Source organism: Nanorana parkeri, unplaced genomic scaffold (genome assembly GCF_000935625.1).
Source record: "Nanorana parkeri isolate BGI_ZX_2015 unplaced genomic scaffold, ASM93562v1 scaffold1362, whole genome shotgun sequence".
Taxonomy (NCBI): Eukaryota; Metazoa; Chordata; class Amphibia; order Anura; family Dicroglossidae; genus Nanorana; species Nanorana parkeri.
In genome coordinates this window covers 193,147-206,596 of record NW_017307630.1, presented here as the reverse complement: position 1 = coordinate 206,596, position 13,450 = coordinate 193,147, and the positions used below count along the sequence as shown (strand labels likewise).

Sequence of the window (13,450 nt, the reverse complement as noted above, 5' to 3'; positions counted from 1 at the left end):
AATGTTCAAGAGCAGCTGTTGTTAAAGTGTTTAAAGACTGGACTGTCAGCCGAAAATCTGGGTCTGAACGTGCGAATTGTGGCCGTCAGCGACTAGTCAATGTTAGGGCAGAACGGAGTCCTACCTCATCTTTCCGCTAGAGCTTATCTCCACCTGCCATTCCTGTACTTTGCTGACTGCATGTTGTCTGGCTTGTCTCTGAAATTTGCATTGACATGCTGGTCCCTGCTCATCTGACCTATGTCTACCTACCCAGAGCGGCCTATTGCATGTCTGTATCAGCGATGCGGAAGCAAGAGAGGTTAACCTCACCACTTTGAGCATCCATCAGGTACATGACGGTAACCAACAAATACTGTAAAACAGAGAATGTTTCTTGGATAGCAAAACAAAATATTTATTATATCATGCATATCACATCAGATAAAACACAGCCAAACTTTACTTACTTCTATACTATGCATACAATTTTTCAAACTTGAAATGAAGCCCATAATAAAATGCAAACATTATATTTTTCTACAGCATAATGTGCAAAGAAATTCTGAATAATTCTGAATAATATATGTCAGCAAATAAAATACCCATCAGTATATCTTGGCTATGTATGACAGACAGGGCCATCCCTATAATGAGGCCTCAGGCTGCATCTCTTTGGGTCACGTGGGGGGGTGAAAGACAGAGCGCTATGGCCACCTGCTGCAAAATGTTTGCAGTGTTTCTGCTGCCCCCTTTCTGACTAGAGTGTCCCAGGTTGTTACGAGCTGGGCAACCTCTGCCCAGCTCTAAGCAACCTGGGATGATCTTGCCAGTGTTCTGCAGAGCTCTTGGCAACCAGTGATGTTACTGGTTGCCAGGAGCTCGGTCGAATAATGCCAGCCAATGCATTCCAGGTTGTTAAGCTGGGAAGGGAGATACAGAGCCCTTACACATCTCCCTACTTGGCTCTTATCAGCATCATTCTCCACCAGCACCACCCCCTCACACTGATTGTACTCCCCCCCCCCCCCCCAACTGTCTCAGGCACCAAAAGACTAGGGATGCCCTTGATGACAGATTCCCCAGTCTACCCCCACGTGTCAATAACTAAAGCTCACTATAGGTCACACTAGTGTTTTCTTCTGTCCTGTGGCCATTAAATTTAGACATTGTTCAGATTTTGCAGTTACGCCCCCTAGCACCTAGCAAAAGGACCCCCCAGTCTCACTTGTTGTTAGCTAACCTGAAATACACAGTTGGTGCCTAAGCATTCTTCCACATCTGTTTTTTGTACCCATACTCCCTTGTACACTGAGTGGCCAGATTATTATGACCACCTGACGTTTGTAGGCAAATTAGCTATAATTTTGCGCTGAAGTTGCTAGAGGGCCAGAAAATTATAAATAGGGAAGCAGGTTGTTAACCACGACAGTAGAGGTGATTTTTTTCTGAAGGTATGGGTAAACACGATTTAACAGCCTTTGAACGTGGGATGATTGTTGGCGCTCTGAGCCATGAAGCGAGTATCAGCAAAACAGCAGAATTCGTTAAATGTTCAAGAGCAGCTGTTGTTAAAGTGTTTAAAGACTGGACTGTCAGCCGAAAATCTGGGTCTGAACGTGCGAATTGTGGCCGTCAGCGACTAGTCAATGTTAGGGCAGAACGGAGAGTGGCAAGACTGGTACAAGACAACAGAAGGGCAACAGTGCAGTGTCAGATTCCTCGCATCACCTTTCAACATCTCGTGGAGTCATGAGGCGGCCCAACGAAGTCATCTCGTGGCCCAATGAAGTACTGATGGGGTGGTCATAATCTGGCCACTCAGTTTATTTGTTACTTGATTTCCCTGGTGTGTATTGAGCCAACAACAGAAAGAAAGAGTGGATCAGATTTTGTTTCCTAGTGATTGAGATCTTAATACTGTACCCAACTGGGCAAACCATGTCCTTAAGTTAAACTCGATGTGATGGCACTTTGTTTTTCTAAAAACTTTAAAGACTGAAGAGAGAAAGAGAGGAAAAAGTAAAAGAAAAATAAAGAAAGGAAAAAGCGAGAGACCGCCACAGAGGAGCGCACGAGAGAAAGTGCGAAAGAGAAAGTGCGAGAGACCGCCGCAGAGAACACGAGAGAGAAAGTGCTAAAGAGAGAGAGAGAGAGAGAGAGAGAGAGAGAGAGAGAGAGAGCGCTAGAGAGAGAGAGAGTTAAAGAGAGAGAGAAAGTGCTAAAGAGAGAGAGAAAGTGCTAAAGAGAGAGAGAGAGAGAGAGAAAGTGCTAAAGAGAGAGAGAAAGTGCTAAAGAGAGAGAGAAAGTGCGAGAGAGAGAGAGAGATTAAAGAGCAGGAGAATGGTACTGTGAAAGGCGTCAGATAGAAGGCAGTGAGACTAGATTTCGGAAAGGAGTGAGAGAAGTATCTGTTGGTTATGTGTTTAGATGAAGCACTGAGATCTTGAGGAATGCGGAATTAGGTTGTATTTGCTTAGAAGAACTTTACATGCATACAGGAATACAGCATTAAAAAGAAAAACATAAATCATAGACAAAAGCATTCATATATAAAACCAGCATAGACTAGATTTGCACCACAGCAGCATCAGTGCCCAAAATACAATACTACATCAGCATAAGCTGTTGTATTTCCAACACCCCTTCTCAACAGCATATGCTTTGCTATATGACGTTTAGCTTCTCTCGAAGGAAACTGTGGTGATCCTTTGGCAATGGCTTGGTGAGTGCGTCTGCAGTCATTTCTTCTGATGAGCCATATTGCATGCTAATAATCTTGATCTTCATTGTCCCTAAGCAGATAATACTTCACATCAAGGTGCTTGGTTCTAAGGTTGACACTGTCTGCTATATATATTCCCTAGTTGTATTCAAAGATTGGGATGGGGTATGACATGTCTATACCCATGTCCATTAAAATCTGGTGAATCCATATTGCTTCTTGAAAAGCATGTGATGCTGCTATGTATATAGCTTCAGTTGAGGAAAGTGCAACAGTTAGCATTCGGCTACAGTAAAACTACATTTTTTTTAGTATTTAGAACTAAAGTACTTTGACTGACATTTAATCTGTCATGCAACGCTGTACTGAAATGAATTTTATACAATTTTTGGGGACAGATAGAGCTTTCTTCTGGTGGTATTTAATCACCACTGGGGTTTTCATTTTTTTACTATATAATGAAAAAAGGACCAAAAATTGTGAAAAAAAACAGTTTTCCCTACTTTATGTTATAAAACATTTGTCAGCACCCAAATATTTGGTAAAATATAAAATATGGGGTCATGTCGGGTAAATAGACACCAAACTTGTCAAGCTTTAAAATTGTGTGCACCCGCGAAATCGCAAAAAACACAACCATGCCTAAAATTATCCATAGGCAACGCTTTAAAAGCTTTTACCGCTCATCAATTTAGTGTTTTCAGTCATTGATGGCCCTAAAATTATTGCTCACACTCCGACGTCCACGCTGATATTTAACATGTTTGGCGTAATGTTTGTTTTCACACGTAGGCGCACCCGACGCATATTTACTTTATAAGCGCGTTGCATGTGGGGGCGGGGAACTTAAAACTTTCCGATTGCTCTGCAATTCACGTCATTGTTGGTTAGCAAGTTTTCTGCTTCAATGCTCTTTTGGTAACCTGGTTCCATAGGTGTTTTTACTTCCTTCACATCTTGCATGTGGAATTGTTAAACAATTTGTGCAATTTTCTGACTTTTGGTTGAGAAGATAGCTTCCATTTTCCTCTCTCTCTCTCTCTCTCTATTTGAATTCTCTGATAGTGAGTCATATTCCCTAGCTCTTTAATTTGAAAGTTTTGTTTTAATTTGTGAGCTATTTGACTATAGTCCCCTTCTTGTTCAAAACAGGTTATAATGGTCATCAACATAAATTAGGATGTGTGTCCATCTGTCTTCTTGATTCCTGGAATAAAGACAGGAATCTGCTTTGCTTCTTGTGAATCCCTCTTTTGTGAGTATTTCATTCACTTTCTCATTCCACATTCGTGCACATTGCTTGAGTCTGTAGATGCTCTCTTGAAGTTTGCACACAAGGTTGTGTCCTTTCACAAACCCTGATGGTTGCTCCATGTAGAGATCTTCCTTAATGTCTCCATGTAAGAGGTTTTAACGTCTAGGTGTTCACTTGCATGCCCTTCCCGGCTGCAATGCTAATGTTTAATCATAGTCTTCTCCAAATTTCTGGGAGTATCCCTTGGCAGCTAATTTGGCCTTGTATTTGTGGATATTTTGTTCTACATCAAGCTTCACCTTAAGAGTCCATTTGCATCCTATAGTTCTCCGATCGGGGGGGAAGCTCTGTGAGTGTCCAGGTTCTGTTTTTTTGGGTGGTTTTATTTCTTCCTTTGCTGCCTGTCTCCATTGATTGGCTTTGCGCGTTGGTAATTTTTCTATGTCAGTACACAATGTTGATTTGATTATGCTATGTGTCCTAGCAGTATATGACAGCTTGCAGAGTGGTATTCCCTTTGTTGGCTGAGTTGATCTCCTAATTTCAGGTTGTTCAGCAGAATTTAACATGGAACTTGGGTTATCCGTTGTGAGTTTTACCTGATTCTGATTCCTGTGGGCTTCACTTTGCTCAGCTTCCTTTGCTGGTTCACTGCGCAGAATCACTTCCCAACTTCCTGGGATCATTGTTTCTGGTGATGGGTTCTCATCTAAATAAACACTGCGACTTTTGTCAGTCTTTGGGTGGAGCATTCTATAGCCCACCAGAATACCTTCAATGGCTGTGTACTCCAATTTGAATCGCTTCTCATTTGGAATATAGGAGTCAGCTTTACATCCAAACACTCTGATGTGCCCTAGGCTAGGATTTGACACATGCCACATGTCAAATAGGGTGCTTTCAACGGCTTTTGATGGTAGTGTGTTCTGCAGGTATGTTGCAGTCATGACTGCTTCTCCCCAGTACTTCTTAGGTAGGTTTTCATCTGACAGCATACATCTGGCCATTTCTATAAGAGTGTGATTTTTTTTTCCATTCTGCTACACCATTTTGTTCAGGAGTGTATGGTGTGGTTTTCTAGTGCACTTTACCTTGTTTCTTTAGATATGATTCCACTTCCTTATGGATGTATCCCCCTCCATTGTCTTTGCGTATAATTCCTGGTTTCCGTTATAATTTGTTGCTGGACATGGCTACAAACTCTTGAAGTTTTTCGAATGTTTCATTCTTGTGCTTCATCAAATAAGTTGTTGTGCACATGTAATCAATGAAAGTCACTAGCTATCTGTTTCCGCCGAATGTATGAGTTTTCATTGGCTCGCACACGTCGCTGTGTATGAGCTCCATGGGGTGGGTGGTTTTTCTTTGAGTGGTCTGTGGAAGTGGAGTATGTGTGGCCTTTGCTTCCATACAGAATATGCATGTCATGAGCATTTGGCAGGACAGCACGGTTATATCTTCTGATAAGCCTCTCTTTATAATGTCTTTTATGGCTTCTGGGTTTCGGTGCCCTAGTCGTCTGTGCCCTATACATTGTGAGGATTATGAGTGGCTGTTTTGACTTGCTTGTCTGCAGTGATAAGTCTGTATAGCTGTTTATCCAATTTTCCTTTTGCAAGGATTTGCTTATTGTTTCAGATTGTACATGCATCCCCTCTGAAGTGTGAGACCGTTATTAGCAAGGGTTTTCACTGATAGAAGGCTTCTTTCTAGGTTTGGAACATACAATAAATTTTTCACAAATATACTCTGCTTGTCCCCTGACAGTGTGATGCAGTTCAAGAATCCTTGATCTTTACCTTCTGCAGTAATACTTTTCCTGTTTGCTAGGAAAACTTTGTCCTTTGCACTGAAATAAAGTTCTTTGAAGAAGGTCTCATCAATAGTCATGTCTCTTGTTGCGCCTGAGTCAATACAAAATACGCTTGGTATACTGTTCTGGGTCACTTTAAAGGTTGAGCTCCATGTTCTACCTGCAGTTTCCTTTGTAGCTTCCTTTCTCTCTTGTGGGTGCCTCTCACTTGCACTGCTCAGCTTTCCAGATTGAGCATTTTTTTCAGGTGACCAGTCTTTTTACGGTGAAAACACGCTTTGCTTTTTTTTTGTTTTGATTTGTGCTCTCATGCACCTTTATGGGCTTTCTTATTTTCTTCATTCTGCATATTTCCTTTCCTTCTGTCATATCCATCAATTAATTTTCCTTTGGTGTATTCTAGTGCTAGTTCCTGCTTAGGTCTGGTTTCTAGAGTTAATAAGAGCACTGTATGACTCTGGTAGGCTGCATAGCAGTAATGCCGCCACATGGTTATCTTTAATTTCCTCTACAATTGCACGTAACTGTTCTACGATTTTCAACATGGCATTCACATGTTCACGCATTTCCTGGCCTTTTGCTAGCCTTATCTTATATAGCTTGCATAGCAGATATAGTTTACGGTTTAGGTTTAAACGCAACTAGCAGACTTATAATTGCTTTTGCTTGCCAGTTCTTCTTGTCCCATTCCACCACGGGGTCCATTACTGGGTCTGTCTGTACTCAGTACTTGCCACAAGTCATCTTTGCTTAGCAGCATTTCAAGCGTGAACTTCCATAGCTGGTAGTTGCTATTGTTGAGCTTTGCGATTGAGCTACTCAACAGCTTGCCATCTTTCAGTGGCTTGGATGCAGATCTTGTTGACTTGCAGTATTCTTTTTAGTGCCTGGGCCCATACCCTGTTGTTTATGTGTTTAGATTACTGTAAGCACTTAAATTTTACTTGCTTATAAGAAAGTTGCATACATGTATGCAGGAATACAGCATCAAACAGGAAAACATAAATCATAGACAAAAGCATGCATATAGAAAACCAGCATAGATTAGATTTGCACCACAGTGGCATCTGGTGCCCAAAAGACAATACGACATCAGCATAAGCTGTTGTACTTCCAACAATAGCAAGCCCCAATAGTGGGAAACAAAGAGGATAATTGACCTTATTTTGAAGAGGGTGAAGAAAGAAACATCATGACTGGATGGTAGGGGTTGAGACAGCAAAATGAGCTAGTGGAATGCTAGTGAATGCATGAAAAACATATTGTGGAGGATAAAGGAGATGAAATGGTGATACTGGATTGTGGAGGAGATTTAGAAAAGAGGTACCAAGAATAGATTTTGGAACAAAGGCAGCGAGTCAAATGGTAATGGAAGAGGATGAAGCAAAGGAGAACTGTGGGAGAGATGGCAAACAAAAGAGTGAGACTGGATTGTGGAAAAATGGATAAGAAAAGACAAGGGCCATGTAACAGTAGTGATTTTTTCATTGCCAACAAAATCACCAGTGACATAATTGCTAAGGATCCAGTCACCTTATCTTATGGTGTTGTGCCCACTGGCTGAACCAGTGCAGTCTATTGCTACTCCCACGTTAGTGATCAAGATTATGCTTTATTACAGCCTGTGGAGTAAAGACAACCATTAAGTAAAGTTGTACCTTAGTGCACATGATTAACAGAAGCTTACCCACATGCCACTATCACTCAGAGTGGGCAGAGGAAGTGTTCCTCTACTCATTTACTTTTCCAGTCTCTGCATTAGATCATCATCTGTCAGAGTGACAGAAGTGAAAGATGGAAGACAGCCAGCAAGCTCTGGTCCACATGGTAGAAATGATGTATCTGACAAAATTGCAGGGTTTACATGATAGTTGAAAAAGTAGACATACCAGCCTGATTAACAAGAAAAAAAGCAGGTGTTCACATGTAAACTTGATTAAACACTGGATAGAAAGACCTACCCATTAGTAACAGACACTCTACCTCGTAAAACAAGATCAAGGAAGTAAAGACGCGGCCGCTATGGGGCCCGGGAGAAAGGGTGGGCCCGGATCCCCGCTTGCTCTCCCCCACTTGTATGGGCTGAGGAAGCGGGGATCTGAATACAAATGGCCGGCAGATCACAATGATCGAGCGGAATGAGAGAGCGGCGTTCGGGGAGGAGAGAGGAGCCGCTGTCATCCTGTCAGTTTCAGGATGACAGCAGCTGTGTGCGTGGCCAAGCGGAGGATCTGTAAATATTAGTGATATTGCCATGCATTGTGATACCTTGTGTTGCAATTAAATATATGCCTGTATCATTTTATCACAGCACAAACACCAACACAGCTGAAAAATGATTTTTAACATAAGTGGCTTATTTACAGTTTTGTGTTCCTTCATTTTTTTACCTTTTGCAAAAAGGCGCAATTTAAAATTTGCAAATATTTGTTATTTATTAACTCAATACAGTTTTATCTTTTAGAGATTTAGTCATAAAATATTTTTTTTTTGTGCACATACTGATTTTTGTGAGCTTTATCAATTCAATTGTGTATTTTTATTGGTTTAATATTAATTTGAGAAACATTTGCGTAATTATTGCAGGGCCTGCAAATTTAGTAGCACCATCTTTTTATTCTACCATGCCCGTGCTTTCAGGTAAAGGTACAGGCCTTGTTAGATTTCAAGGCAGATTATATATGTCTCTGTATGCATGTATAACTTTGAAAATCTAGCCAGTTCATGTGTTATTATGAAATACCTGGTGATCCAGTCCTTCTCCCTCCAGGCTGTATTTTGGCCATGCCAAGCACAGAAGCACATCATTTGCATCTCAGTCTTTCCTGCTTGGATTTACAGGATACCATACCAACACATGGCATGCCTGTAACTTCTGTTTGTTTAGCAGCCACTCTCCCGCCTTTTCTTGGTGATTGACAGCAGCTCCCAACAAGTGCCTTGCTGTAATACTGTAAACATAGTTTCATGTGGAGTTAAGAACTGCCCTTCCACCCAGTAAAATGACACCCTAACCCTCACTATAAAACAAAAGAGACCCCAAAGGGGAGGTTGTGCAGTCAATGACCACACAATAAAACTGACTAAAAAAAAGGTGAAATACATTTATTTTTTACAAAACAAATAGTCATTATGGTAAATAAATAATATTTTCTGTAACTGCACTAGTACCAAACTTAAAGTGCAGGGGGATTAAAATATTCTCTCTCCACAGCTCAGAGCCAGCGTGGGACACTGCATTAGCCTGTTATCTGCTGACTTTGGGTCACAGGAGTACATTAGTAAATGTACTCATGAGTCCCAAAAGATAAGTAAAATCAAAAATAAGTTTGGCTTTACATTGCTTTTGGTGCTGAGAAGACATTTCAGGAGTTGAACCTAGCCATGTTGAGATAGACCATATTTAAAGTCCCCAGTTTGATAAAAAGTTTATTTTACAGACTGATGCCTCTAGTATGGGTCTTTAAGGTATTTGGTAACAAGTATTTAATGGGAAGGAACATCCACTTTTCTCATGAATGCACAGGTCAAAGAAAGAAATGCTACAGTCACCCAGCGCTTCTTACAGCCTTACAAAATTGTACATGCATTGTGTATCAATGGGCTGGCCAATGGCGATGATCTCTTCTATATGCATAGGTCTGTACATAAGTAGGGGTTATGTGACAAACATTGATTTACTCTGGGCTTCATCGTCCACATAGGCTCTGGTATTTCCTGAGATAAGGAACACCAATTCAGGTTTTGGCACCAATAAAGAAGGCCACAGGTGCCTGATTGTTGGTGGCGGCCTCTTACCCTGCAAAAAGGCAGCTGGGGACCGCACAATGTGAGAAAACCTGGTAGTGCTGTTTGTGGTTGGGCTGGCGACTTAAGCCCAAACAACAAGATAGTAATAAAACAAATCACATTCTGTAATAGGTGAGAATTGTTATTGAAATTACTCTGGAGATGGAGAGAAATAGAAGTGGAAAGTTACAAAACCCACCAGCTATGTGCTAACGGACTCAAATCTAGTATTGACCAGAGGCTGCAGTGACTTCTTACTTGTGTAACTCAAGAATGAGTGACTTATCTCTTTGACTTATTCAAGCTGTCTTTTAAACAGTGTTATATTTCATTATTTCAACATGTGAATACAACAGCTGGAGGTAACTTTTAGGAATACATGATATAATCAGTAGGTCATGAACCTTTAGGACCCATTTACACCAGTGTGAGGTGGTAACACACTTTATGGCCATTGTGAATAAAGGAATTTGGGTACTCCTAGAATGAGATCCTAATAGGTTGGACTTGATGGACTAATGTCTTTATTCAACCTCAAATACTATGTAACTATGAATGCCACCTCAATACACCTTCTCAATGCACTAGCATTGCAGTGTACCACAATGCACTGCCATGTGTTGCAATGAGCCTGACAAAAATGCCGCAAGAGGAGTTTCTGGTATGTTGTGGTGCAATAAACAGCCCAATTAAATGAATGGACTACCTTAATGCAACATGTGTAACTGCACCGCATTGGACTTCCTGGTGCAGAATTTGACCTCAATAAAATCTTAGGACAGCCTACAGCAGTTAAAAGGAGAACTATGAGGTGAGTGATTTCAACTCATCCTTATCGTTAGAGCTGACCTGTGACAAAGAAGCTGTCACAGGTCGGCTCTATTTTTTCTGGAAGTGAGCAGAAACATGCAGCCGATCTGCTCACTTCCCGATCGTCTCCCTGCAGTGAGCAGTGACTGTCAGTCACCATTCCCTTCAGGGATTCCCCCTTCCCCTCTCCGATCCTCCAGCGCTGAGTGGAGGAACGAACGGCGAGGGGGTGGGCATAGCTGGCTCTGCCTCTAGATAAGCAGAGCCAGCTGTCACTCACACAGCTGGGTCAATCTCGACAGTGTTATCGGCATCCGTCCCAGCTGTGGCTTTCCAAGTAAATTGCAGGCAATAGCCCGCTATATACTGAGCTTTGGATCACAGGAGGAGGTTAGTGTATGTTCTCTTGTGACCCTAAAGAGAACTATGGGGAAAAACACTTACCCCATAGTTCCCTTTTAAACCAGCAGCACCAAGAATAAATTCTAGGGTGATTATTCATGAAATGGCAGCACAACAATGCTAATAATGACAGAATGTCTAATTGCATGATAACTATTGAAATAAGTGAGTTCCACCTAGGGGTATGCCAAGACCCTAGGGGGAGGGGCTTTCAAAAAATACTTAACGCTCTCCTATTAAGGTATACAAATTAAAAATTGATTTATTAATAGCATGATTTTTAAATAGTTAAAATTCCATTTTATAAAACACGATCATTTCATAATATAATTATTGCATATACAATATTGACATCACATGATTATTTGTACAACATGATTTGTTAGTTCATTCAAAATAGCCCCTGTTAATGAATTCAATATAGTCCCGACATGTTTCGCCCTATTGGGCTTCTTCAAGGGGACAGGAACTGTATATCATGAGACGATCCAGTCAGGTGCACACCAATGTAGAGCAATAGATCACAGGTAAATTGGTTGTTATGTTCACCCTTATTTCAAAGAAGCGGAAATGCGATCAGGCACGGGAGTTGTGCCAGGAGAGCAATATGCAGCACCCAATCAAAAAGGACACACAAGCCGGCCACAGCTGATTGGTTGGAAAATACGTAGCTTGTGTATTCCACCTCCAGAGCAGTCCTCCCCAGTGCGGCACTGGGGAGGACAAGCTACGTATTCTCCAACTAATCGGCTGTGGCCGGCTTGTGTGTCCTTTTTGATTGGGTGCTGCATATTGCTCTCCTGACACGACTCCCGCTTCTTTGAAATAAGGGTGAACATAACCAATTACCTGTGATCTATTGCTCTACATTGGTGTGCACCTGACTGGATCGTCTCATGATATACAGTTCCTGTCCCCTTGAAGAAGCCCAATAGGGCGAAACATGTCAGGGCTATATTGAATGAATGAACTAACAATTCATGTTGTACAAATGGTAAAATTGATATAAATTATGTCGCTTTTACTCCTCCCCCTTTAAGCAATCAGATATGAGATAGTGCTGGGTGAGGTGACATTCTCTAGGGTGGCAAGCAAGTTACTATTTTCTTACAGCTTTTAGAGGTAATAACATTTTTAGGTGGGTTAAAAAAGCCTGTCCTGATAATGGCTGCTCTCCCCTAGATACAAGGTACTAAAGTACTGACTGTTTTAAACAACTCCTCTCTAACCCCCACCCCCACTTCCCTTGTACACTGACATAAGCTATTTGTGGTCAGAAAAAGAAAGCGGAAGAAATGTAAAAAAAAAAGTTATAGTCTACACCACTTCTCATTAATATGCAGTTACTCCAAGTAGACTAAAATATACAATATTTATAGCATTATACCAAAAAAACACTTTGTATAGTCCAGAATTCAATGACATTTTCAACCCCCTAATTATCTCAAAGCAAATGTTCAAAGCCATGTTCAATGGTCAGACTACATGCATACCTTCATACAAAATATAGCATCCCTGGAGTCTAAAACACTGCTTAGCCCTTCTTGTAATAAGACACTCAAACTTGGAAATTTATTCAAATTTTTGAGAGTCCATAAAGAAGCTGCATGTCACCAAAATATATCAAGTTGCTTTGGATCTATCAAAATAGGAAATTGTAAGGAAATATTCTTCATCAGTCGGCATCAACCAGCATGTTAGGAACTCTTTCATGTTCTTACTAAATCTAGAAACTCCTTTGAATGTGCAAAATGTCAGGAAGGATTTATGTTTGAAGATGCGCATTTACAGAGCTGAGTCACTGAGTATTCAGCACAAATAACAGAACCCTCTGCTAAAGGCAGACACTCCCTAAGCAGGCACAAACATTACTGTTAACATGATTGAAAAGATTTAACATTTTTAGACAGCTAAAGACAAATATTTGAGAAAGCACACAGTAACATTATATATACAAAGTTGCCTTTCTCTTAACACTTACAGATAGCAAGTTCCTTCTTGAAAAGAATTACACAACAGATGGTTTTGTTATTACCATCGCAAGCCTTCTCCTGCTGTCTCTTTCCCTCCTCCTGTTTCCTCTTTTTATTCTGTTTTAACTCCTCCCATTAACCTGATCTTTACCTGCTAAGATCTTTGTATTTCGGTATACAAAAGCAACTGATATTTATATCTGAAAAAGAACACCACATATTCTATAGAAACTGCACAAACAAAAAAAGAAGCAGAACAAGGGAAATTCTCAGACAGTGTCAGAGCATAATGAAAATCAGACAAGCAACGGTGCTAGTTAAAATATTTATTAAGAACAGTGTCCACAGGAGCAAGCAGAGTCTTAAACCGGAACAAGCCAGAGTCAGGAGCCGGAGTAGGTAGTCGTCCAAGCCAGGTCAGGAACACAGAGATCAGCGTCATCAGGAACAAGCCAGGAGCCAGGAAATCAGTATTTTCGGGAACAAGCCAGGAAATCAGCATTTTCAGGAACAAGCCAGGAGCAGGAGCCAGAGGAAGACGTCAGCCAGGATCGGGTCATACATGGAATCAGGATACTAGAGCAGCAGGAAAGCAAGCACCAGCAGGAAGACCACGCAAGGTCAGACTGGACTGAGTGGTGTGTATATATATATATATATATATGTATATATATATTACATAGTGACCTTTTGGTCTTAAAAGA

The 13,450-nt window shown here is 41.0% G+C and overlaps 1 protein-coding gene across 1 annotated transcript in view; it reads right to left on the bottom strand.

Moving 5' to 3' along the window:
- The window catches only part of LPCAT2 (lysophosphatidylcholine acyltransferase 2), a 122,816-nt gene extending 109,980 nt beyond the window's left edge, over positions 1–12,836 (bottom strand). Inside the window, exon 1 of the mRNA XM_018569583.1 lies at positions 12,755–12,836. The gene's annotated coding sequence lies outside the window, so the exon portion shown is untranslated. The remainder of the gene's footprint in view (positions 1–12,754) is intronic.
- Positions 12,837–13,450: the final 614 nt, after the last annotated feature.